This window comes from Octodon degus, unplaced genomic scaffold (assembly GCF_000260255.1).
Source record: "Octodon degus isolate 3935 unplaced genomic scaffold, OctDeg1.0 scaffold00070, whole genome shotgun sequence".
NCBI classification, from domain to species: domain Eukaryota; kingdom Metazoa; phylum Chordata; class Mammalia; order Rodentia; family Octodontidae; genus Octodon; species Octodon degus.
The window spans coordinates 7,901,368-7,926,205 of NW_004524646.1; the positions used below are offsets into that span (position 1 = coordinate 7,901,368).

At 49.8% G+C, this 24,838-nt stretch overlaps 1 non-coding gene across 1 annotated transcript; it reads right to left on the reverse strand.

The window, feature by feature from the left end:
• Positions 1–3,598: 3,598 nt before the first annotated feature.
• On the reverse strand, positions 3,599–3,705 carry LOC111817797. The gene has a single exon (XR_002821913.1). It is a non-coding gene; the product is annotated as a U6 spliceosomal RNA (small nuclear RNA).
• Between the last annotated feature and the right edge of the window lie 21,133 nt (positions 3,706–24,838).

Genomic DNA, 24,838 nt, shown 5'->3' on the forward strand with positions numbered 1-24,838 from the left:
GACTTACTTCCCTTTGGTTGCTCCTGCTGTCTGGAGATGCAGCAGCACTTTCACTTGAGGACAAGAGGCCAGCTCCCAGTGGGCTCTTGAGTTCCCAGTGCCCACAACTGCTTGCTTCCCCAGGAGCTCCTGCAGCAATGAGGAAAGCCGAGTTCCCATCAGGAAAGCCAACGTGACAGGCTTCTCCAGGAGACTAAGCAGTGCACCCTCTTCCCCTCCAAAGCCAGAAACAATGCTTTGCGAGTTGCTTCCTCCCATCGAAAGCCTGGAGGTGCCCCCTCAGGAGCCGCAGGAATCCTGGGAAACGGGATGAAAGGTGCACTCAAAACTGATGCGAGTCTTTCACTTCTTCGGATTTTGCCATCTCTCGCTCTGGCTTCCTCTGTCTGCCTGGAATTGGGCTAAAAGAGGCTGACTTCATTCCCTGCTTCTAGCCTCTAACACAGTGGTATGTTCTAACCCGTGGGTGTGAGCAGGTCCCTGTCTAACCCTCAAACTCCAGAGCCAGCTGTGTTAGGTTTTCTGAGATCTGGCTTATGCAGTCCTAGAAACAGGGTTTCCATCGGGATGGCTGGCATCCTCTGAGAGGATGCGGGGACCTCTACAGAGCCAGAGACAGCTGGCATGGTGAGAAATGAGCTGTTGAAAAAGCTATGAAGGAAGGTGGATCAATAGCAGGTGAGGAACACTGACAGGAAATGAAGCCAACGAGGAGGACGGGTCGGTAAACACAGTCAACAGGAAGACAATCTCACCTGATTGGATGAAGGGAGGTGGTGACCCAAGAAGGCAAGGAGGAGGAGAAAAGCTTTTCTCCAGATTCTTCCCTGGAAGCAGCGGAGATGCTGCTGTCTTTCACTGTAATGGGGAGCACAGGAAGCAGAGTGGGCTTCATTTCTGTGAGCTCCCCAGTGATAGAACCTTCGAGAAAGGCTTCCATTTTTTTTTTTAGTTTTTCACATTTTGAAGAAGCAATAAGGGCCTAGGGAATACGATGGGAAGGAGAGATCCACTCAGTGCAAGGTCTTAGGAAGCTGGCCAGAACCCTAAGTGACTGGTTGTACACTCTCAAGGGCCTCTGAGTCACTGTCGGAAGTATGCATTAGCACTTTCCCTTGGTGAAGGGGCTGGAGGACTCTGGCTCCTATCTCCATTGGTGAAGGGCTGCCCACTCTGTGAAATTCCTGTGCTTCTGGTTGTACGTACCTGAGTGCCTAGAAACGCGACATCTCAAGGGAAGTCCTGGGAGAGGAGACCCATAGCATCACCTGAGACAGCGCTCTGTCAAAGGGCACCTACATAAGCCGGTAGACACTTGGGGGAGGGGACCAGCCTTGAATCAATGCCGGATGAGGTAATAACGTTGTATCCCATCTTACGTGTGCAAGAGGTAGCCAGGATCCAGTTAAAAGACCATGTTAAGTAGAGAAGACATGGTGGCCGCCCTGGAGGAGCTTAAAATCTCATAGGAGAACAAATAAATTATGCAAGGTTTACTAGTTACTGTCTCATTGTTGGGACAAAATACCTAGCACCCACAAGAGAAAGGAGGTGAGACTTATTTTAGTTCATGGTTTGTAGAAGTCCATATCCAGCTAGCTTCAAGGCAGGGTAGCATGGAGGAGGGGCATGGCAGAAGAGAAGTGGTCCACAGCATGGCAGGCGGGAAGCAGCGAGCACCAAACTTCACTTTCCCTTCTATTCCATTCAGGCTACAAGCCTACTGATTGGTGCAACTCATACCCAGGGTGGGCCTTCTCACTGTGCACACCCAGAATCCTTAATCCATATTCACACGCACTAGATCCCACCCAAGATGAAGGGCCCCACCTGTGAGCACACAAGGCTTTGTGGGGTGTCTAGACACAAGCAGCATCACAAGGCTGTGAGTGTGCTTGTGCTACTGCTAAGTGTTGGGAATGTGCATTTACTCCACGCCACACCTGCCTGTGAATTCATTCACTTGTCACTGAAGTCCTGTTTTCTTCATGTCATCCATGAGGAGATGGTGGCACATTGACAAAAGCTGTAAGTCAGTAAGTGGTATACACGGGATACAAAGGTTTTGAATCCTTTGGAATTATCAAGTGAAGTAGATGCTGGATGTGATGGGTGAGAAGGATGAGTTAGCCATGGGGGTGTGTGATGAAAGCCCTACCCTGGGTTTTCAAAAGTGTTTCCAACCCGGTTTCATCCATATTCAGAATACAAAGCAAAAGTGACTGTTATCTTTTTTCCTTTTCTTTTTGAAGAAGAAACAGAAGCACTGGAAGGAGGAACATTTCCTCAGCACCTAGAGGATTGGCAGCCGGTCCTTGGACCACCTTGGGTAGCCGGTGGTTGGTGTCAGGTGTTTCCTACCTTTACTGTTGGCAGGAAGCCTGCCAAGCGGTGGGGGGAAAGGGCCGTTATTCGAGCACGCCCTCAGGTGAACCAGTTACCACTAAATAGATCAAGTTTTACCTGCAGAAATTTCCTCCCTTGGCAAATATTTATTTCAAACTTCAGATAAAAAAGAGAGAAAAAGTAACCTCCTTACAGCTGAAAGCAAACAGCACTTATAAAAATGTTTTGGGTAGAGTCCACCCCCTTTCTGACCTTGGAGGGAAATGTTTGTTTTTCTTTATATCAAGTCTCTGGGGTGTTTCTTCCTGCAAGACAGCCAGGGGGTTCATGATCAGCCGTGGGTCCCCAAACTTGGGATAGCAGACATACTCCAGAGAGAAGGTATTGGTTTCTGTTATGATTTAGATATAAAGTGAGCCCCATGTCATGAACATGCAATCCCATCAATGGATTAATCCACAGGCAGGTTCAGTAGGAATATGCTGCTGCTAGGAGGTGGGGCCTGGTTGGAGGTGAGTTGCTGGCTGGGTACAGCAAAGCCTTGGGCTGTGAGCAAGCTGTCCCGTGAGTGCGCCACAGGACAAGAAGCATTTCTAACAGATTTTAAATAAGTGAGCAATGTCTTGCCATACAAGTATTGTGTGATCTGTAGGCCACATAATCGCAGCTGAGCCAGTGCTTCTCCGTCTGCCTGTCTCTCGTCCTCTCTTTGCCTCTGCCGTCTGTCTCTCGTCCTCTCTCTCTCTGCCTGCCTCTCTCTCTCTCTGTCTCCCCCTCTCTCTGTCCCTCCCTCTCTCTGTCTCTCCCTCTCTTGCTCTGTCCCTCCCTCTCCTCTCCCCCTCTCTCTCTTGCTGTGGGATCGAGGCCTATCATCTTCTCCCAGCAGCAAGAGCTTATGGAGGCAATCTCATCTGTAGAGAAGGGAGAAGAGGAATCATGTACTTCAAGTGAGATTAGGAGATGAGTAAGAATTTGGAAAGTGCATAGCTTGGTAGAAAAGTACTGCCTGAATGAGTCGGTGACATTGCAAGCGGTGAATCTGTTTGATAACAATGCAATGTCACATTTCTGCAAAATCCTCCAAAGGAAGCAAAAGCAGGCATTGCTGGATAGGTTCCTTATTGAAGCTGCAGAAAAAGAAAAAGATTTTGTTTAACCCGTAGCAGTGATCCCATTGTTGATAGTGAGAGTCATCCTGCACAGTAAGCCTCTATTACTTCCCTCACACTGGCGGCAAAGATTTTTTCTTTTTTAAAATATGGAACGCTTCACGAATTTGCATGTCATACTTGCGTGGGGGCCGTGCTAATCTTCTCTGTATCATTCCAGTTTTAGTATATGTGCTGCTGAAGCGAGCACAAGATTTTCAAAGGTAAGAGCAGGTTAATTTATTTTTCTTCGGATTTTATGTTTTCTTTGTTATTTTGTATTCTGTTACAGTATTGTAATCATTTTTATAAGAATCCTTTTAAATTGTGGAATGATTCATCTGAATTTCCATTATTTTTACAGAGAAATTTTCTTTGATATACACGTGCTTTGAATTTGAAGCATGTTTTTGGGGTGAATCATGCTCAGAAGCCAGGGCTTGCTGTGCCCTGTCGCTAACTCCTCCCAGCCATCCTTCCTGCTGCCCCAAGAGAGCACATTGTGACTCCGACCACCCCCCCCCCCCGTCCACTTCCTGCTGCCCCCGACAAGCGCATCCCCCTTCTCTGTGCCCCTCCCCCATGCAGGCTCTGTCTTGGAATCAACGGAGCACAACTGAGCCCTCTGAAACCGTGAGCTGAAAAGAACCGTCCTCCCTCAGGTCGTGGGGATTGGGTGATTGGGTGTTTCTTTCATCGTAGGAACAGGACTCTGCATCAGGAAGCTGGAGTTTCCTAAGGGATGAGGGCCTGTGCTCTTATCCTCTCCAGAGAAGGTGGGCCATCCCTGAGGATGAAATAGACAAGCCCAAGTTATTATCAAGAAAGCCTGGGTGGACAGTGTTGTGCAGGGCAGGCCACTACTCAGGCCTCCAGGAACCTGGGCTTGAAATTTGTGCTTTGTACTGGGGTTCCAGACCCTGGACGGCTCACTTTCCAGCTCTGAGTCCCAGTCGCCGTGCAGCTTCATGGTTATGGCTGTGGACTGTGGACCCACTCTGCGTGGATCTGCATCCTAGACCAGCACAGTGACCTTGGACCAATCACTTAGGTACTCTTACTGCTCCATTTCCTTGTATATAAAGAGGAGACCATAGGTGTCTAGGAAGGTGGGATGAGTTGCCGTGGGCCTGTGCTAGGAGGCACTTGGCATGGGGAAGCCAAGTGTCCAGGTGGTGTCCATTGTATGACCAAATTAGGAGGTGATCACCCAGCCTTGCTCCGGGGCTGTCCTGGGATCCAGTGGACACTAAGGCAGGCCAGGATGTTAGTGGAAGGCAGAGCCTGCTTGGAACCATTTCCACTCAAAACCTGCTCTCTAAGGAAGCTCTGGAACCAGTCTTGGATGGCACATGCACTGGAGCCTGGCTCCCCACTCCCCAGCTCACCTTTGACTCCCCACTCCCCACCACCCTCTCTCCTCATTGGGCTCCACTCTGTGTGGGCCAGCTGTCCACAGAATCCACGATGCAGAGCTCCCCATCCCATCTCTCAGCCCCAAGCTCACCACTGTCCTTTGACCAAAACAGACAGCATGACCTTGTCCCTGCGTGACACCGCCTATCCAACAGGAGTCCCCCGATGCTCTTCCTCAGTCCTTATCTCAGTGGGAAGAGACCCTTGGAAGCATAGAGCGCCATTCTTCTTTGTATTCACGTGTAGCCAGGCCTGGTGCCACATCCGGCAAAGAAATGACATGATTGTGTGTGTGTGTGTGTGTGTGTGTGTGTGTGTGTGTGTGTGTGCATGCACGTATGCGCGCTGTGTGTGGCCATGCAGTCCTCACAGCAAACCTATGAAGCAGGTGCTATCAGTGTCCCTCTTTTGTAGAGGAAGGAACTGAGTCTGTGAGAGCTAAGTAACTTCCTTAAAATCTCACAGCTAAGCAGAACAGGGCTCCAAACGCAGGCAGTCCATCAGCAGAATTGTGCTTCTCATCACTAGCATGTGTGGCCCCTGGGGACCGGTTGGCGTCCACCTGGACACTGGTTTAGAGCTGGATGGAGCTGAATGAGTTGCCCTGCTGCAGCTGGTCCAGCAGGGTGTTCGCTATGCTCCGCTGCCACCTCCCCACTACTCCCTGAGTGCTTTTTCAGGCAATTTGATCTCGAAGGATACTGTAATCCCAACTTGACTCCAAAGGGCATTGCTGATGTTACTACCCTTTGCAATGGGAAATGACACGTGTGATTACTTTTCCAAGATTATTTTTCTTGGAAGAGTGAATGCATTTGTTGTAACCTAACTCAGCTTCCTGGTGCAGGTGACTTCCAATGTGACATCAGAGCTTACGACTGTGGTCATGGGCCCTTGACACCCACACTCAGCTCTGGAGGAGCCAGCAGGAGCTATTTGTTCTAGATCCTGGGGAGAGAGGCTGGAGGTGTGTTTAGGAGGAACAGAGTGCATTCACCCCAGCTGACTGGGTGCTTAAGGGTGAAGCCTCTGAATGGCGGCTGTTGCTCCCTAGCTGAGGACCTTGGGCAGTCGGAACCCTTCCCAGCTGGGCTTCCTCAAGGGGAATTAAAATGATTCCTAAGTTCTTTGTTGTTTTGATTGTCTCTACCCTATGTTTGTGGTCTGTAAAGCCCTTCTGTTGGCTCTTGGGTCCTTAAGGCTGTCTCCTGGTTGGTTTCCCAGCAAGGGGTGGGGGAGGGTAGCTGCCCAGCTCTTCAGTGCAGTGTGCATTGCTGCAGGGAGAACCCAGGGCAATACCTTTGCTATAGCAGCCAAAATAGCATTGCAGGCTTAGCTCTTTTTTTTCTTTTTTTTAAGAGCACAGAAAAGATTTACTCTGTAAGGCTATTGACTTTGCCTCCCTAATTAAATCTAGGGGAGAATCCTTGCTCACATACGCCAACAAAATGTATCTGTGAAATTAATTATGACAGCTGAATGAGCATTTGATGAGCAATCTTTCTCATGATATTTCTCAGACTTAGATAATTCTTAATTAATTATTCATCTGATAAAGAAACGCTATGCTTTTAGGCACTAGTCTAATGCTGATATTTGGAAGTGATAGATTTTTTTTCAGGCACCAGGCGCAGCAGAGAAACAGGCAGAAGGAAAAAGGGAAAGGGGCTGTCTTATCTTGGAGGACACAGCGAGAATTTGGGGAAGGTAAGGAACTCTCTGGAGTTGAACAAAGGGAGGCTGAGGCTTTCACGGCCTTTTGCCAGGGGCGGGGCTTGAGGGGGACATTTAGAAGTACCTGAGGGAGCTCATCGGGGATCTTCCCTGAGGTGACGGGAAAGGTGAAAGGAAATTGCCCCCTGGACTAAGCTGGAGAAGAAGGGGGAGGTGGTCTTGGGGAAGATAGGCTTTTGTTTGAAAGGCTTCAGCCATATCAGATGACCACCATAATGATTTTAGTAATTCATACTAGGGCCAGAACCTATCAGGAAGTAATAGTAATAATCACGAGGCCTAATGTGAAGGACCAGGACAAAAGAGAAGTGTTCTTTATGTATCATCTTATTTAACCGAAATACTGTGAAATAGTTGCTTTCATCACTCCCATTCCCTAGGTGGAAGAGCAGGCAGATCACGATTGATTTGCTTAATAATATCACAAGCATTAAATGACAGAGCCTAGATTCACCCCAGTTAGTATTTGCAGCGTGAAAGGGGAATTCCTTATCCTTTCTCTGAAATGACGGGATAGGCAGTTTCTTGTCCTCACAGTGTGCATCTGAAAGTGTCTTTAGAAGCCCTTTTAGTTTAAGAGTGAAGAGCAGGGACATTGTCTAACAAGTCTTCGTGCAGCTCTCCTTGGTGCATGCCACCTCTAAACCTACCTAGCAAGACAGTCTTCAGCGACCACCGCTGGTGTAACGAAAGACAGATGAGCAAGTGTAGCAAAGCCTCCAGGCGCTGCGATAAAGGTCTTTATAGCGTGTGGACTTGAAGGGCGGTCAGCCTCACTGAGGGAGGGCCTGGGTGCGCGTCTTACACTACTCAGCATAGCTAACCCCACCTGCTATAGCAAAGATATCCCCAAAATCTTAGTAGCTTAATACAACACAAATGAACCCCCAACTCCAAAGGGAACATGAAGGTTAATCTTATCTGTCAACTTATTGGAGCTGAATGATTCCCCAGATAGGTGGTGCACAGTATTGCTGGGTGTGTCTGAGGGGTATCCAGAGACATTAGCATTTGAAAAGCAGACTAAGGAAAAAAAATTCATTTTCACCACAGAAGCCAGCATCCTCCCATCTGTCAAGAGTTAAAATTGAACAAAGAGAGGAAGGGAAAGTGTGCTCTCTCTGTTTGAGCGGGGGTATTCACTCTCCTGCTCTTGGACACTGACACTGCAGTTGTCAGGTCTTCAGAGCCAGCTCGAGTCTGGCACCATTAGCCTCCCAGCTTTGAGCCTCAAGAGTTTAGACTGCAGCTTGTAGTGTCAGTCCCTCTGGTTCACCAGCCTTTGTACTGGCAATGAATCACAATTTTGGCTTTGCAGGTTCTCCAGCCTGCAGACATAAAATTGTGAAAAATCTCAGCTTCTATAGTCCATTCTCCATCCATCCATCCATCCATCCATCCATCCATCCATCCATCCATCCATCTTTCCTTCCTTCCATCCATCTTTCCATCCACCACCATTCAGTTGACTCCGTCTCTAGGGAACCCCTCCAACAATCCTTGGAGGTTGTTGTCCCCAAGGTCATCTGTGTACTGGTGTGTCTTTGTTATTGCAGCAGTGTAATCCCATAGAGTCTCACAGTGCTTTGCTAAGTCCTCTGTGTCTGGGTAGAAACAGGGTGAGGATAATGACCAACCATGGGGCAGTCTCATGGACTGGGCCTGGAGCAGGCCCACAGTGGATTGCATCTCTTCTGGCTCATAGTCTGATGCCCAGAAAACAGAGACTCAGGCTTCAAGGTGGGGCGGGAAGTAGTGACCAGCTGCAGGTGGAAGAAGAGGAGCAGTTGGGAGGGCAGTGGCCAGTCTCTGCCCCTGACCTATATCACACATCCATCTGCCTCTCCTTCAGTTGCTTCTCTGCAGAGGTGATGTGGGAGATTGAGACAGGTGCAACTGAACAGCCACCGGAACAGAATGTATCAACAGTCATAAAAGCCTAAGGCTAAGGGGTTAAAGGATATGTTTCCCGAAGAGAGATGGGACCCAACAGGATTCCAGATTTTGGACTCAGCACTGTACACATAACCAATCAGAAAGTGGCATTTTCAGTCCTTCATTTGAATTTTATGTGTTTGCAGAGCCAATCAGAAGATGCTATTCTCAATTCTTCATTTACATGTGGATGCAATCAATCAAAACACTGTTTCTAGTCCTTCATTTACATGTGGCAAAGGCCAAGTTAAATTTTGATAGGACAAATGCCCCAGTGCTTTATTTGAATGAGGCAAGGTCAACCCAGGTATTTTCTTCTTCTTTTTATGAAATGTATTTTATACAGGGTCTAACTATGGAGTTTCAGCCTCCCCAGCACTGGGACTATAGGCATGTGCCACCATGCCTCAGTCTCTGCTCAGCACGGCCAGGGGCAGGACCAGAGTGGCATGTGGTGCTGGGGATTGAACCCTGGTCCCTGCACTTGCTTAAGCAGGTTCTTAGTCTGCTGAGCCATCTCCTCGGCCCAACCCAGGTATTTTGGACATTCAAGACCCTTCTGCTTTATCCACAGGCCGTCTGAGCCCTTAGACCAGCCTGCTCTCACCCTGTAGAGTGTACCACTTTTCTGACTTAATAAATGTACAATCTTGTTGCCTTTTCTGTGTCTTGTCTAATTCTTTGTTGGGGACACCAAGGGTCTGGAAAGCAGCCCCTGAGACACACTCTGTATCTCACATCAGATGGGGTCGCTCCCATCCGGGCAGACTGCTGGGCTCATTTGCAGTTCCACCCCGGAGCTCAGGTCTTAGGCATAAGAGGTGCTCAGCACTTTGCTGTTGGCTCGCTGGTGAGTGCTCAGAGGATGGCTGCGGCTGCCCCTTGCTCTTACATAATCAGGAGCAAGCATTGCAGATGTGATGCTTGGGTGTGGATGGGAAGGATTCTAATTTAGAGAGGGAATGAAAAAAAAAAAACCCTTTGATAGCAAAGGATCTTTATTCTTTGGGAACCTCCTGTGCTGATAAAGGAAAACTCAGCACCATCCTTTAGGGAATGGCAGGGCGATGAACTGAACTAGGCTGTGTATCATTTCAGCATGAGGCTCATAAACCCTCAGCTCAAACATGGAGGTAAATGTCACTGCTATATTCTGAAGAGAACAGTGTTGACTTGTTCAGGTTAACGCCTGTGACCATGCTCGCAGTGGTAGCTGCAGTTGGACAGGTGCCCGGCCTTTCACAGAAGCCGGGAAAGGGCAGCTGCAAATTGGAGTTGGGGCTCCACAGGTCTAGCACTATTGACTTTTGGGGTGGACCTGTGCATTGCTGGCATTTAGCGGCATCTCCAGTCTCCTCCTACCAGCTGCCGGCAGCAGCCCCAGTTGTGACAACCTCAGAGCTCTGCAGATGTCGCCCAGTGCCTCTGGGGGAGCAAAATCACTCTGGGCTGAGAACTACCCATCTAGAAAGCCAGGATGAGCAGCACAGACGTGAAGGCCACCTTCCCTGCTCCGCGAGGAGCAGCACGGATCACCGGGCACTATTCTTTCTGACAAGATGTCTGCATGCACCTCAGTTGTGCTTAAGGAAATGTGGCTGTGAGTTCTATCTGAGCTGTCACTGTCCTCAGCCACCGGCAGGCAGAGGCTCAGCTTGGAGGGAGGGCACGAGCCATTGAGGATGTTCAAGGTTCCAGCAGGATAGATGCAGCCCATCACACCAGGTGGCATCCAGAACAGCGTTGTCCTGATAGATTCATGAAGGGGTTCTCCTCAGTGGGCCTGGGCTGATAGAGGGTCTGTCAGATAGAGGGCTCACCAGGGGCAGGGGAAAGAAAACCAACTGGTCCCCAGCTGTAGGAGGGGTGTCTCCAGGATTCTCTGCCCTTACTCAGTAGAGACCGTTGCTTGGTGTGACTCCCAGACTTCCCAACTAAAGCTTACAAAGGGTTGTAAGAGCCCAATGCTATGTCGTGTGTCTTTGTAGGTTTCAGTTCAAGGGCAGCCTTGAGTGAGAAGCATTGGCTCCATTTTACTGATGTGGAAACAGAGGCTAGGGTCAACTCACTTTCCCAAGGACTCAGAGCTCAAGTCTTTCATGTCACATGCCCACTGAGTTCCAACAGTCTAAGTGTTCTTTCCACTCTTGCATGTGCTGCTTCTTCAAATTCAGAGTTAAACTGCAGCCATGGGGCTGTGAGATCCTCCCAGTCATTGACCATGGTGAGCCCTGGGGCCATGCAGGGTTTCAGAGAACTTGTGTCTCTCTTCCTCCTTTGGGGGGGCACTCTGAGTGGGTGGGTGGATGGGGGGAACCCTGGGGCTCCTGTTCCACCCCACGTGGTGTGGTGGTGAGGGTGACACAAGGAGCTGTCCTCCCAGTCCCATCTGGCACCCTCTGCCTGCTCACATAAGCCATGATCATCCCTGCATGTTTTGTTCTGCTGCTCTTAAAGGCAGCTGGTTCTGCTCTCTATAAATGCGGATAGATCTCTCACAGGGGACTTGCTGCTGTTTTCAGATATGTAATTAAGATCTGTGAAGAGTTCAGTAATTCTGGAGGCAAGATAAGAACCCTCAGGATGATGTCGCTCCTCCCTGTGTCACCACCTGGGCCACCCTTGGGCACGCAGCCCTGTAAGGAAGGCTCTTTGATTTCTCAGAGTACTTAGTATTTATCAGTCAAACTGCCTTCAAAGATGCAGGCAATTAGAATTCAGAAAGCATAACAATGTAAAGAGAGGGTGTGGCCACATCTTTCAAATGGTCCCAGAGGTGCACGGACAGTGAGACCACAGCACACATAGCCAGCCGGTCAGCAGGGGGATGGAGTGTCTACTACCTGGAGCTGGGCTGTGCACAGGCCTGTATAAAAAGGGGAGGTGCACCTTCTGGGGGGAACCTGAGAGTCTATATTTAACATGTTTATGGGTGTTTTTGGTATGTGAGGTTCTGTCATTTAATTATGCAAATTGGATGCCTTATACATAAGTATTTTAGTTGATAGAGGAGAAATTGAGGGCCCTATAAAATAAAGACCTTACGCATAAACAGACAGTGGTTCGCTTGCATAGCTGTATAGAAACCCGGGACTGTTCCTTCCAAGCACCAGGCTGTGCCTCAGCCTTCATTGCTGTGATCTAGGACAACCAGAAGTGGGTTCCAGGAGACAGCAAGAGAACAAAGGTGACACTGTTTTGGGAGACCAGTGGTCGATGCATGCAAGCTGGGGATCAGGTATGCAGGCAGAGTTCATGAAAACCTTTAAATTACATCGAAGATTTCTGGGCCAGTGATGCAGTCTTTGGAGTTGTCAGCATGCAGCTGATAATTTGAACAATATTAACCACGAGCACCAGGCAAGGGTATATGTAAACTTAAGAGTTTTGGTGTGAGAATATTGAGGGTTAACATTGAAGGGGTAGAGAAAGGAGGAGGCACCCATGGGGAATCCTGGGAAAGAATAAAAGTGGGATGAGATGACCCACAAAAATTAGAGATTTGGGGAAAACCCAGAGGCCAGCAGAGTAGTCTGGAAGTTAGGGCCCGTGAGCCGAGGTATGGAAGACACGTACCATCCTTGGTTCCTGAAGGCATGGAGGATGCGCATCATCCTTGGTTCCTGAAGTTTCCTGCTGGCCATTCCAGGAAGGGGAGGGGGCTGAGGCCGCTTTTAATGAGCTGAGAATTGAAGGGAGGTCAGTAGAGCATGTAAGGAGCCCTGTGACAAGTTGGGAAGGGAAAGGTAGAGTGGACAAAGGTGACAAGTCTGAGCAAGGAGCCACTGAGGACAGGTGGCTACAGACACCATGAAGAGAGGGGACAATCTATGGAACAGAAAGAGGAAAGAAGGACTTAGAGAGTTGAAAAAGGACAAGTAACTCGCTTTGACATTAGTGGAGGGGACTACTGAGGAAAAATTGTGAAGTTCTGATAGACTCTTATCACACACAGCTACCTGATTTTTCTGCTGCTCAGTGAGTGGGCATAGAAAAGCGATCAAGGTAGGGCTTTAAGCTGAGGAAGTGATGGAGTTTTCCCATCATCCGTGCAGTGCAGGGACAGAGGAAAAAGGGAGTCAGGGATGCTGGTGAAAGGGTGGCCCAGACAGTCTGTCCTGAAGTCAGCTGGGCGGGAGAAGGATTGGGATGAGGGATCCCAAAGAGTACACAGAAAGGAGAGTACACAGAAAGTACACAGTGGGGAGGGCAGTGCTGGGGTCTCTGCGTTGAGAGCTTGAGAAGGTCTGAAGCTGGAGCCCAGCAGAGCAAGCAGGGAGTTGTGATGACCTCAGGCAGGGGAGGATATGGAGAAGGGGGGCCCTGCGGGGGTGAGGGGAACCGGGGAAAGCCGAGGCTGAGCAGTCCAGGGCAGTCCAGGCTGGGCTGCTGCGGGGATGATGGGGCCGGAGAGCTGATCTCCAAGGCCTCTGCGGGGTCCGCAATGCCAAGAATCTGGAAGTGCCGGACAGGCAGCCCAGGGGCGCGGTGCACACACCTGCCACCCTGCTGCAAAACCCAGCGGGCGCCTTGGCAGTCACCTCAGACTCACGCCTGCTTCTCTACCTGTGCTCTCTCTCCCACCAGAAGGCCCTGCCCTCCACGTGGTCATGCGGGTCAGAAACCTCCCACGCTGGTCGCTTCATTTCCGTCTCCGGTGTATTTCATATCCTCGTAGTCTCCCTGGATCCCAGCCTTAGCTCATGGACCTTTGCGGCCTCCCTGGTTTTGTACGGTGAAGGGCACTTTCCTCTTCTAGAATTCCCGGAAGGCCTGACACAGAGCCTGCCAGCCATCTGCTCAATAACAGAGGTTCAAACCCTCATGAAGCCTCTAAGACCCTTTAATATCTGTCTCTAAGCTCAATTCCAGGTTCATGTTCTCAGTCTTCATTCCATGCCCACATCCCCAAGTTCCAACCCAAGGAATCTACCTCCTGTTCCCCACCCTTGAGCACTGCCCTTTTATTTTCTTTCCTCAGGCTGTCCCCTTGGCCTAGCGTGCCCTCCACCTCCCCCAAGATGCCCTTTCAAATCCATTTCCATCTCAAGGAGAAGCTCAGATGTCAGCTCTTCCATCAAGCCGATTTCTCTTCACCTCCCTTTCTGCAGCCAAAAGCAATATTCTCCTCCTGTGAATTCTCACAGGACTCTGGTTAAACTTCTTACAAGCACAGCATTGTGTCTGAGCTTTGCCTCAACTACCTGACCCTCTCCATTAGTCCACAGGCATCTGCCATGAAGATCCACATCTTTGTTTTCCCTGTGTTATCCCCCGAGGCACCTGGGTTACAGAGGCTTTGGAGTTCATTAGTTACAAATGGGAGTCCAGCTTCCACCACTTGGAAGCCATGTGACTCTGGTAATCACTCTGGGTTCATTTTCCTCATTCCTAAGATAGGGATAATGGTCCTGAGCTCCCAAATCAGTGTAGGAATTAAATGAAGCCAGCAAAGACTAACAGTGAGCGCTTGCCCGGCATGTGGTAGGTGTTAAATAAATATCTCCCCTTCCTCCCAATCGTGCTTTTGAATATGTGGAAAGAGAAATGGAACACGGCAGACCACATGGCCCTCTCGAGCCTGTTTCCAAGAGGGCCCATTCCCCAGGCGAGGGAAAGCAGCAAGGACAGGACTAAAGAGGTCTGCTCCTCTTCCTGATGATTTTACTTTCAAGATGTTCTTTAATGAGTATCTTTTATGTTTCAAATTGGAAAGCATTTTTGTGAGAAAGTATCTGTACATAAGCACATGTGTGTAAATATTCAGGTGTGTAACACGCATTGAAATTCATATTGAGAAGAGCAGTTTTTCACTGACCCCTCCCCTCACCAGGAAACTTTCCGGACTTCCTCTGGGGAGTCTCCATCCGAAGACTGCTAGCAAAGCCTGCTGGAAAATGACTGTCTTTCTGAACAGGCCCAGAGACATCCAGATCCCCACAGCAATCCCGCTCGCTCTCCATTTCTGCATTCAATTTCCTTTCATTTGTCTCTAGGGTACCTCCTGCGATGAAAAGTTTTAATTGTTGTTCCTCACCAGGATTGGAAAGGGCACATTTGGCATGTTTAATAATTTGTTAATTTGTCTTGTCTGTTGGCATGGGTAATAGACGGGACACATTAAAGAAGGGTTTCCTCCTTGGCTCATGTTGCACGGCCAGCGGAGAAGGAGCCAGAGACCCTGAGGAATACAAAGCTCACCCCAAGTTCCTAGAGGCTGGGAGATGCTGGATAAGGCAGGGATAGCAGAGAGAACAATCAGAGCCAGCCCAAGTGTGTCTGGGCCTGGTTTTGCTCTGTCCTCCTTTTGTGGCATTGGGAGTATGCTTTATTTTCTCTCTGGCCCTCAGTTTTAGCCTTGGTAACTTGAGAATACGGTAACTCTTTCCTGAGGCCTCAGAAGATTAAGTCAAGGTCATTAAAGAAAAGCATCCTGACTGGAAGATGTGGACAATTAGTTGCTAGGCAACCTTGTGTCCTATGATACATACTTTGCAAAGGTATAAATAAATGCCCCTACTGTTGTTCCTAAGGTCCTTTGCCTATCAGCCAGAGGCCTCCACCTGAGCCCAGCTGGTCTCTTTTCTTCATTCTTGCTACTGCGTCTCCCTGGGGTAGACACAAGACCCTATCCCTTTCCACTTGTTCAAATCACTGCCCTGAGGGGCGGGCCTCACTCCTGCAGGCCCTGCCTCACCCAACGTTGTGGACTCTTCTAGCACAGTCTTTAGCATAGAAGAAGGATCCTGCAAAACCTAGCCTGAGTCCACCTGTCTGACCTTACTTCTGGTTACAAAGCCTGTCCTGGAGGCTTCCTCCCAAATCACTTAGGTCACTATAGTCTTTCCTCTTGCTGTCCTTGTCACCTTCTACATCTCCATCTTTGCTTACCTTAGTCTTTTCCTTCGGTTTCCCCTTGCTTGGTAAGCACTTCCTCAGAAGCTCCTGCTTTTGAAGACTTAATTAAACATGACCTTTTGGGGAAGGAATCCTGCCCTGTGCTCCTAAACTACTGCCTATCCCTTTGGAGTTGGCCCTTCCCAGCAAGTCACAGAGGAAGGAAGGAGGCCAGTTGTGCCTGTTCCTGAGTCAGAAGTGACTTCCCCAAGGGTGGGAGATGACACTGATTTGTCTCTGGGGCTGCAACTCCTAGCCCAGGGCATGGCATGGAGAAGGTACTCAGTAGGCTCCTGATGAATGAATGAATGAATGAATGAATGAATGAATGAATGAAGAACAAATGAACAAATGACTGGATAGATACCATAGTGTAAAGTTCCTTCCTCTGGCACAAATGAGAAGTGGGAAAGCGATAAAGAAAACCATTGTTGCTTGGTACAGGAGGGCAGCCAAAGAGAAGCAAGAACACTCAGAGGAGGAGGCAAGGAGAAGAAGAATTCATCAGTCTGGGCTGGGGGTGGAGTTTTTAATGGGTGGTATGGTGTCCCAACAGGCGCTGACTGGGGAAGGCTTGGCAGGCAGGGAAAAACAAAAGGAAGCTGAGGTTGATGGGGGGAAGAAGGTGGACATCAGCCTAGGAGGGGCGTGTCCTTGGCTTAGGATGCCCTCACCATGCCTACTCGCCACCATGATGACCCTGCGGACTTTCATATGGGTGCAGATCCACAACATGGTCCCTGTTGATGTCCAACAGCTTGGGGTAAATCGGGTGTTGGGTGATTGACTAGGGGCCCTGATAGAATATGAGATGCTAAGTTGGTGGACATGGTGTAAGTAGCTTGGCCGGCTGCACGCACGTGTGCACACTACATGGCGGACAATGACCTGGTATGGATGTCTTGGCCATTGTTCATTTGTAGAGAAGTGGTCACAGGATATCAAGTCTTCCTCATCCGTCAGTGTATTTGGTGCTCACACCATGATGCCGGCGTCATTGTTCCCTGAGTTTTATAGATGTGGCTCAGAGGGATGAAGCAGCAAGGTCCTGGGAGTCATGCGCTGGCTAACGGTGGTTCTGAGAAGTCAACACATGTCTGTCGCCTTGTCTCACAAGTGCTGGGGTTCTGAGGGTAGCTCCGTAATGACAATGCCCTTGCCTGTGCCAAAGAGGCCGATGGAACACCAGCACCTCATGGAGGCTAGGGTGGAGGCTGTGCCCTACGTCCTGGAGTGAGCGGGCTTGCTGAAATTAAAGTCTAGAGTCGAACTGTCCTAACCACCCGCACCCAACAGCTGAAGTGGGATAGGACATTGCCCCCCGGCCCCCCCCCAAAAAAAAGGTTGGACAGTCTCCTTCCTGGGGTGATTTCTAGGTTGTTCTTGTCATGAATGAAGACTTGGACAAAATCAGTGCAAAAGATAGTGGATTTTTACATTTATTACAGATAAGAAAAGAAACACTACAAGGAGTTAATATGAGATGCAAAGCTATAAAATATGAGAACATTCTTCAAGGCTTCTGGCCTGAAGCTTGCCTGAAGTCTCAGAAGGCTAACTTGGGCTGAGATGTGCGTCTTGAAGATTCAACTAAAGCTGTGGAGCGGGGACACTCTATGCTGCCATGATTCCAGACAGGCGGCGCCCTAAGGTGGCACCTCGACCTCTGAGGATGTCCACGCTCAGCTAGCTGCACTCTGCTGCTGCAGCAGGTCACAGCAGCCTCAGGTGAGAGGCGTCCTCCCTCAGTCCTGTGGAAGGGGAGACAGCCCCAAAGACGCAGGCTCACAGAAAAGAATCTGCAAGGGCTCAAATGTTCCCCATTTATTACCATTCAACCAGACCTCCTTTTCCAGTTATATGATGTATGGTCAAAATACCTGTGAATGTTTAAATTTAAAATATGTATTGCAGTAAAAGACACAATTGCTGCGACTCCCTTCAAAATAAAACACTTCCCTTCATTTTGGATACACTTATCCACACATTATGCTGTTGCTTTCTGAAGCAATTCTGGAAGTCTTCCTTCAACAGTGTTGTAATGAGGTGTGATTAAAAATACACCCGAGGGGCTGGAGAGATAGCTCAGTGGACTAAAGTGCCTGCTTAGGCAAGCGCAGGGACCCCGGTTTGATCCCTGGTACCACATGCCATGCTGGCCCTGACCCTGGATGCGCTGAGCCAGCCAGGGTCTGGATGTGGTGGTGCATACCTGTAATCCCAGTGCGGAGGAGGCTGAAAGCAAGAGGATCACTAGGAGTCTGAGCTGCATAGTGAGACCCTGAACCAAATACATTAAAAAAAAAATACATTCAATGCTGCTGCCCTGGGCCATCCAACAGAAAAATAACATCGTGTCCTTCTCTACCTTATTCCCTAGATCTGACACTGTGCAACTTGTTTCTCCCCCCCATTGTTAAAATGACCCCTCCCCCTCCTCACCCCTTACCCCCACATATATTTGAGCACGTGATTTTAAAATCCTAACACCCATTTATGCCTTTTCCTGCCACATCATGAAAATTCTTGTTCTTGATGAAAACCAGCACACCCACAACTTGCACTGTCAAGCTTCTCCACCTTTGCTTTCAGGGCCTTTTTGGGCCTTGTCTGGTGACCACAAGAGTGACAGGATAAGTGTGTTTGAAGAGAGGGGGTTTGGGAAATCTTATAGGGAGAGAAATTAAAATTTCCTAAAATGAAGAGAAATCAAAATTTTAAATAAAGCCTGCCAAAAATACTCACCAAAACCAAACGGCTTGTCCCGAAAGACCTAGTGGGACGTTCTTTTGCATAGCCCATATTGTTTAATGCACAGCCTTGCAGTATAATTTAAGATGCTTCAACTCCCTCAGCAACCTGAGGTGTCGCCCACTCCTCTGGTCACAATGCACCAGATCTGCCTTTATACCTATTCACTTGCCCTCTCTACAAAGTTCAAAACCCCCAATGGGTGGGGCTCCGACCCTTTGGGAGAGCAATCCCATCAGGCCTAGCAGGGTAACAAATGGCCTCCTACCCCTTCTTGGTGCAGTTTCTTCCTGTGCTTGGGCTGTTCTCTGTAACATTTTCAGGGGGTGGATGGCAGTGTCTTTTACTGTAATAAATTTTGTGATTGAGACATCCATCATGGCTTTCAGTCATACCTCTGCTTGGCAAACCCCCACTCTTCTGATTTATCAAATAAGCTTGCCTGTTTCTTTATGTCTTCATTTTCCTTTTGAAGGCTTCTGGGCCACATAAAACTTAGCATGAACGCCTGTGCTTCTGGCGTGTTGACCTGTCTTTTGTTCCAGGGACCTCTGTCCTGAACCTTAATAACAGGCAAGGAAAACATTTTTTAATTCCCCTATAATACCTGGAAATACACTAGTCTATATTTAACTAATGGTATTTGTTTTAAAACATCAAAGTCTCACTACTTAAGGCTTTAAAAAAAATCAGCTTTATATAAGTATAATTTCCATATGATAAAATGACAACATTGGTGTGCATGCTTTGTGAGTTTCACAACTATATGCAGTCATGTGATCATGAGTAATAATTATTCATTTGACAAATACCAAATTCCACACATCGCTGTCTGTGTTGCAGAAGTGATTCAGAATCGGCGCCTCCTGTAGGACTTCCTACATGGACAAGCTTCTATTTATTTATTCAGGTACCAGGGATCAACGGCACCTTGCACTCGCCAGGCAGGTGTTCATGCCACTGAGCTATCTCCCCAGCCCTAGCCTCCTGCTGTCGATTAAGGAAAGGACTGGCTTGGAACTTGGCTATCAGCATGTATTTTTCAGTTAGAGCCAGGTAGGAGGAAAGCACGATCTGCTGCCAAAGCAAGGCCCTCCCAGGGGCAGGAGAAACATTCATTCAATTGCAGAAATTACGAACTCAAATTCCTGAAGTGGCTGGAAGATGCAGGCATGTGGCTTTTGCTACCTGCTGTCTGGGGCAGCTTTTCCGGATGTCTCCCATATCCAACCCACATTTCCATAATGCTTTCCGGTTAGAAAGCGCTTTCCCAGCCATTTTACACTGTAGAGAGTGCTACTGCATCCATTAACTTATTTAATATCTTCCTGCTTGCTGGAAGCTAAGCAGGCCCTTGGATGAATTTACCCAGAGTTGGATGATAAAAATACTCCTCTCTGCACATCTGCCTCTCCCTTGCTGGGCATGGGGCTCTGTCCATGGGGAGGCCAACAGTTCCACTGCACTGGGGCTGGAAATTCCTTGGTGACTACATAGCATCCTGTGGTTTCTGTCTCCACCCAACGCTGTGTGCAGACTGAGCCATGGGGTGGGGGTGGGGATGGGGATCTGATCCAGCAGTAATTTGGAACTTTGGGCTCCGCAGCCAGATCCCTGCTGCTGGGGCTGGGGCTCAGGGCGTGGGAAGTGCTGCGGCAGAGGAACCCAGAGTGTTGCCCAAGAATCCCGCTTTGTTTTTTTGAAGCCTAGTTGTGAGGGTGAGGGGAAGTCCTCAGGTGAGCAGGGCAGTGGAAGGCAGTTCCCCTCACATCTCTGGGGATTTCTGCAGGTCTAGGACCTGCCCAGAGCTGGGGTGGAAGGTGGATTATGCGGAGCCCCACAGCAACTGCCTCTGAGGCCAAAGGAAGCCAGGTGCGGTGCTGTGTTTTACCAAGACCACCTGGGGCAATGACTCAGGAACCAGGGGACCCAAATCCTGGTGCCAGCTGTCATGTGGACCTGCTGTTTGTGCCTGACCAAACTTCCTGCTTTCCCTTTTCTTTAATTATATCATTTACAGAGGGAAGCAAGTCGATGATTTATGGATGTCTCCTAGAACTGACACTTGGGGACTCCATGGAAGGGCACCTAAGGGGTACGTGAGTACATGGGACAGTAGCCTGCCAGGGGTTCTATCTAGACATCCCCCCAAAGGCCCATGAACTCATAGGTGGGGCTTTGGGTGTGGCCAGATCCTGGGCCATGTATGCCGCCACGCTGCGCACTGCTTGGTCTACTAGGGTTCTGGGCATGGATGATGACTTGCGCTGGAGCAGGGAAGGCCTGTCACCAGTGTAGGTCAGACCCATCAGTAGGTCTGCAGCCTTCATGGAATAAAGAAGGAAGGAGGAGGAGGATGTGCTCTTCCTGCGTGCTCTGCTGCTAAATGCTTCTTCTCTGCTGGGCCACCCTGCCTTGGAGGCAGCCGACTTGGACAAAATCTCTACACACTGTGAGCTGAAATGGGCCTCTCCTCCTTTAACTTGTGTGTGCTGGTATTTTGTCCCAGCAATGAGAAAGTAGCTAAGACACAACCGCACAGAGTTTGAGTGATGCTGTGAAGGGAGGGAGTCAGCACTTGTGCCCCGTGATGCAGGAATCTCAACAAAGCAGCCCCGCCAGCCCCACTCTCCTCTGCATGCCTCTGTCCGTGGCTCACACACTCCCTGTCTCCTTGTGCTTCCTCCCCTGATGCAAACCCCATTGCATTCCCTCAGTCTGTACACATCAGTATTTGCAGAGATGGTTTCAGAGCTGACGGATGTGGAGTCCAATATTGGCCCCAACATTTGCTTGGCAAATGGCTCTTCGCTGATCTGTGCTGTGCCCGCTAGGAGGGATGAGGCTGCCAGTGCCCCCCGGCTGCAGAAGAGAATCAGGTGGGACAGGAGGCAGCTAAGAGTAGCAGCCCCTTGATGAATGACAGCTGCTACTAAATAACAACAGCATGTCTGTAGTCAGAGAGCCAGGGATGGGGCTGTTCTCTCCCCTCTTCTATGCCTCAGAGGCTGCCAAGAACAGCAGCAGCAGAAATGTGGTTTAACTGTGTCCCTTGGAAGCCCTTCCTCCTTGACTTCCTGCCAAGAACAGGCTTGAGGCAGGAAGCCCAGAGCTGGGCCCCGAAGCCACACGTACCCAGCTGGAGACAGACAGCCGCATTCCCAGCATGTTCACTCCGTGCGTGTGTGTTCAGTACTGCCTGTGTGCAGGGTTCGGGCAGGGGACCCGGAGCCCCATCTCCTGCCCGGGGGCTCCCATGTCATTCTGGGGCGCAGATGGGGGTAGTTCAGGAGCTTTCTGGGCACAGATAAGGGTTGCTGTTGGTAGAGTCATGCCTGCCAGGGTGCACCTTTCCATTGGTGGGGGCAAATGTCAAACTCTGAAAATTTCATGGAAGGCTTCATTCAGCTTGTGGTTTCAGTTTGTGGTTAGCCAGCTCCAAGGCAGAGACATCAGGGCAGAGAAAAGCTGCTCCTCCCTCAGCTGCCAGAAGCAGAGAGCAGGCCGAGGGCCAGAGAGAAGGGTGGGCCGGGACAGGGCTGTCCTCCAAGTCACCGCCTCCATGACCCACCGTCCTCACAGCAGAGGAGCGCATGCGTGGATCGACCTGTGGACGGGTACAGCACGTGCTCCCTGTGATCCTGTCACCTCCAAAGCTTCGCCTGTGAGCACATGAAGCTTTGGGGGACATTCGTGACCCACAACGTAGCAGCGGGGTATGAGCAATGGCGAGTAAGACAGAAAGGCTGCTGCTGGGACAGGGGCGCAGGCCCCAAGGGAGGTGAGGTGGGAGGAGTTACATGGCGGCAGCCAGCATGCATCCCTGCACCCCAGAAAGGACTTGAGCTGGGAGGGAGTGATGAGCGTGGTGCTGCAGCAGCTGTGGGGCCAGCATGCGGGGGTGGGGGGTCCCGGAGGAGTCCGACAGCCCAAGTTCCTCGGGGCATCTTGTCACTGTAACAGCCACGTCACTGCAAGGTGTCCTTCCACTGCGTGCCAGGGTCCAGCAGCTTCAGAGGAGACGCTGCTTGAAGCAGGTGTGATGCTCGCTTCTTGGTCCACGTTCAGGTTTGTCTCATGCCGAGAACGCTTGGTCACAAGATGGGTCACAAGATGCCAGGGCTAACAAAAGTGCGGATCTCAACAGTTTTAAGAAGACAAACAATGGGTAGCATTTGAAATCGCTATCTAAATCTTAGCCATTGTTCTAAGAATTTCTCATGGGTTATGCTGTTATCGCACCCTTCTTATAGATGAGGAAACTGTTCTAGACAGCTTGAGTGCTTTATAACCACACAGCTGGCAGGTGTCCCTCAGGTAGGATTTAAGCCCGAGGCCACCAGGTTAACCACGACAGACAGCGTATTTCCTGTACAAAATAGATGCGCTGCCACATGAGCTTACAAACTAGTGGCAGAGATGGAAAAATCAATGAGCTGATGAAATAAATCACTGCCAGTTGTAAAGAAGACAGCTGTTAAGACGGGAGGTGGTCTGAGGCTCCCTTTGAATGGGACAGGCTGAGCGGGGAAGACTGGACAAAAAATAAGAGGTGGGTAGAGAACAGTGAGGAGCTGGCGTGTGGGCGGGGCTGACTTTGTGCTGTCCAGGACTGCGGTGGGCACAGAGGGTGAGGGCTACAGAGGTGGCACAGAGGTAGGCATCTTGGGAGCGGTTCTGGGACTCTAGGTCTCAGGGTTGTAGCCAACAGCTGTATGAAGCCATAGACTAGATAGAGCTGGCCCAGCTGTTGGTGCTAACAGAGCCAGGCTGATGCCAGGGGAAGGACGCTGATGAAACTGATAAAACACAGAGCAGAGAACGTGTTCCTGGAGAAGTGCTGATTACAAGGCAAGGAATGGAGAGCCGGAGCCTGGAGCATTATGCAGCATCAGAAAGTCAGGATATGCCCCAAAGGAACCCACAGCAATGCAGGTAAAACGAAGGGATGCAGGAGCCAGTGAGAGGATCCCGTGCCGGAGCTGCAGCAATGGGAGCTAAGAGTAAAGAAAGTGGTCTTGGATTAGAACCTGAGAGATAAAATTACTACCCCTGAAACCAGAAGGACACAAACCCATGGCTGAATAAGTATGTTACTCAGTAGGACACAGTAGAGAAAGCCCACCCACGGAAGAGTTCCAAATAATTTAGGTAGCACCTCTGCTCCTAGGAGGACAAACCCCAAATCTCCACTCCTTCCTGTGGGCAGCACACAGTGAGTTCCTTCTACAGATGACTGTGGGAAGGAGGTGGGGAGAATGAGTGACTTCACTGGGAAACCTGGAGACGTCTGCAGGGGTCAAGGCTGGCAACCACACTGACCAGTCGCACTGACACCACGCAGCTCCCTTGGTGCGAGGTGATGGCCCCCAAGGCCTTCCTCCCCAATCCCAAATCCCAGCCCCATCCTGAGATGCTAGGCAAGTATGGAACATTCCACAAAACTTCTCACCGGTCTTCCTCAAAACGGTCAAGGGCACCCAAAACAAGGCAAGTCTGAGATACCATCACAGGTAGGAGGGGACTTAGGAGAGGAGACATCCTGGATGGAATACCGGGGCTGAAAGAGCATCAGGTTAACACAAAGGAAGTCTGAACAAATTCTGAACTTCAGTGCATAAGCGAATGCTCTTGGCCTATTACTTGTGGAAAGCATCACACTGCTGAGGAGAAATGCTGGCCACAGAGATCTTGGTTTGCTGGAGCAAAATTTCCGACACCCAAAATGAAGCAAAGAAAGGTTTATTTAGCTCACAGTTAGTGGAGGTTTCAGGCCATACTCAGCTGGCTCCAAGGCAGAGTGGCACAGGGCAGAGAGCAGCAGTTCATGGCCAAGAGCAAAGGGAGGAGCAGCAGCTGGGGCGCCTAGCAGGCCTCTCTCCCTTCCTTACGTTGTATGCAGATTACCCGCCCCAGGGCCAGTGCACACCCACACCCATAGTCCCTGCATTGAATCATGAATTAATCGTAAACTCTGGAAGCTGCCCCATTGACTCCCTGAGGCTTTGGGAGGACACCTAGACACAAACCATAACAACGCCTGGCTCCCACAGGTGAAGGGACTTATTTTGGCTCATGGTTTGGGTCATGGGCAGCTGGCTCCAGGGAGGAGGGCCTGGTGGAGGAAAAGCTGCTCCCCACATGGTGGTCAGGAAGCAGAGAGCAGAGAGGGGCCAGGGCAGGGTGGGGATGAAGCCCTCAAGGCCACTCTCCCAGAGACCTGGCCCCGCTTCCTAACAGTACCTATATCTATAAACACACAGTTGGCCTAATCCACATGAGAATCACACCCCGATCTAGTCACTCCCCCAAAGCTCTGCCTATGTTTGTATGAGGCTTTTGGGGAACATATAGATAGACACCATAGCAACCAGGCAAACTAGCTATGGGGTGTATAGGAAGTCCTACTGTCCTTTCTTCGTACAAGTAGAATATTATTCCTAAATTAAAAGTTTATTTTAAAAATTTGGCTGACTGGGTTCATTTAGTGAAGAAACAAATAGCTTTGCATGCTTTCTTAGAATCTATGAACTTTGGGGCTGGGGAGATGGCTCAGTGGAACAAGCGCTTCCCTGGCAAGTGCAAGGACCTGAGTTCAATCCCCAGTTCCG